General features: G+C 44.7%; 1 pseudogene; it reads right to left on the minus strand.

Moving 5' to 3' along the window:
* Positions 1-385: 385 nt before the first annotated feature.
* Positions 386-1,563, minus strand: LOC100298208 (protein SET-like; annotated as a pseudogene).
* Between the last annotated feature and the right edge of the window lie 914 nt (positions 1,564-2,477).

Genomic DNA, 2,477 nt, shown 5'->3' on the forward strand with positions numbered 1-2,477 from the left:
ACAGAGAATGTCAATTGCAAATAAGATCCAACAGGTTCTGCTGATTCTCCCATTGAGTGGCAGGGCTCAGGTCCTTGTTAGGAGATAATTTTATTTTAAAAGTGTCATCTTAAACTGCAAGGATGTCCATTAAACATCACAAGTAAACATACCAAAGGAGAAGCCATGTTGTCAAAATGCCCACTTATCCCACCCAAACACCTCAAACCCACCCTTTGCTGACCTTCTATAACCCCATTTTTAAAGTTGTTTTTCTTTGTTTAAACAAAAGAAAGTAGATACATGTTGGCAAATGCTAACTGTCCATATTCACATAGAGACACAGTGTAACCTCTGAGCCCAATATACAGAGAAAGGAGGAAAAAGCTAGAATTCTATGCACAACTATACAGAGGCCTAGAACCCTCCTGCTTCCAGCAGAGCTAAGGGAGCAGGTTTTTCTTTTTTTCCCACAGAACATGGTGGTGTTGATTCTATACATTTTTTCTTAAGACAATAAGGGATAACAACGAATTTGGAACAGAAAGGGGTAGAGATTATTTCCCCACTGAATTCTGCTCAAGGTATTTCCTCCCTCAAATAAGTTTTGAACCATGGTATAAAGGAAAAAAGAGACCTCAAAAACAGGGCAACTGAGCACAAGAGGAGAAGAAAAAAAATAAAAGACTGAAACTTGCTCCTAGGGACTGGAGAAAATTTAAAAAGGTTGGAATCCATCCGTGTTCCATTAGTTATCTTCCTCTCCTTCCTCTCCTTCATCATCATCTTCATCTTCTTCACCTTCATCCTTATCCCCTTCTTCACCAGTACCTTCCAATCCTTCTTTCTCTTCATCATTGTCGTCATCTTCTTCTCCTTCCCCTTCCTTGTTATCCATGTCAGGAACCAAGTAGTACTGTAATGGATTTGGCCAAATATCATCTTTGATGACTTCTCCTAACTCATCTGCACCTGCATCACAATGATCAGTAAACCAGGTGAAAAAGCTTTCTGGTTCCTCATGCTATCTGTTCCTGCTGGCTTTATTCTGTTTGACTTGATTGTTTCGTCAAATCCTTTCCAGATTTTCAGTTGATTTCAGTGGACTTTGAAGATGGATCACCACTCTCATTCAGATGAAATTCTTTGGAGAGAATTTTATTTTCCAAGTAAGCGTTTTCATCAAAATAAAAAATCTATTCTGTAACCTGATGTAATGTCTTCAAATTCTGTCAATTCAACTCTTGTCAAATAACGCAGCACCTCTTCATCCTTCTCCCCAAGCAGAGAAGACACTTGTGGATGGTTAACAAATGTCACCCCAAAATTTGGGATTTGGGCGATCAATTCCAACCTCTTCTGGAAAAAAAAAAAAAAAAAAGGTTTGGTAGAGTTGGTAATATTTCTGTCCTACTTTCAAAAGTATTAAATTCATTATGTCTCTAATTCATTTTGTACTTCATCAGTGTGTTCAATTGCTTCTTGCTGTTCTTTTTCTGAAATCTCGGGGGCCCCATCGCGTTTGGATTTGAGCTCCTTGGTACTGACTTTGGCCGCAGGCTCTGACCTGGTGCTGCTCCGCAGTTAGGGTGGGTGCGGAGCAGGGAAGGGGAGAGAGGGGAAGGCGCAGGGGGCAGCCAGCAGCTTCCCCTTAAAGCCACATGCGTGGGCTTTCCAACAATCTGGCCGCTTCCTTCCGGCGCTCTGTCGCTCACTCGCTGTCCCTCCCCCTGGCTCACGCGCTGCCCTTGTGGCCTGACGACGAGGGAGGGACTGGGGCTACTGCAGGGCCGCGGCCCTGGCTCCTGCTTACAGAGGGGAGGCGTAGGCAGGCGGGCAGGCTGCTAGGCTCCCTCACTCGCTCTCCAGCTCGCTGCTCAATCTCCGGAGGGGGTGTATGGCTTTAAGAGCAGTACCAGAAGCAGAAGTGAATGTTGCCCACTTTGCTAGCACAGATTCTGCCAGATAACCACGCCAAGTGTCCCTCCAAAATTTAATATATGCCCCCCTCCAGCAGTGCACACAGCCACTGGTTTCTTCATGACCTTGGTAAATTTAGCAAATCTGATGAGAAAAAATGATTTGTGGTTTGAGTATGCATCTCCCAATTATTGATGGTGAGCATTAGAATTCCCTCCCATTTGGATTTAGTCAGGGATCAGGAAACTATGGCCTATGACCCGAATGCAGCCAGCCAGTAAACAGTGTCGGAGCAGATTAGTTTACATATTGGTTAGGGCAGCTGTCCTTCCACAAGTCTGGAGGCCAGGCAAATTGCAATGGATCACTTAGCCTACAGAGTAGAAACTATTTCCTGTCTGCCCTGTCACAGAAGAGCTTTCCAACGCTGCTTTTTGCCTATGAGTCCTCTGCTCCTTCACCGAGCGGGTTGTTAGCTACATTTGGGAATGAGAGCTTGCAACTATTCTCTGCCCCAGCAGGCTTCACAGTCATCAGTGCATTTAGTCCCCACAAGCCAAAAGGGACGGGCTGCCACT

The sequence above is a fragment of the Bos taurus genome, chromosome X, assembly GCF_002263795.3.
Source record: "Bos taurus isolate L1 Dominette 01449 registration number 42190680 breed Hereford chromosome X, ARS-UCD2.0, whole genome shotgun sequence".
In the NCBI taxonomy this organism is placed as follows: Eukaryota; Metazoa; Chordata; class Mammalia; order Artiodactyla; family Bovidae; genus Bos; species Bos taurus.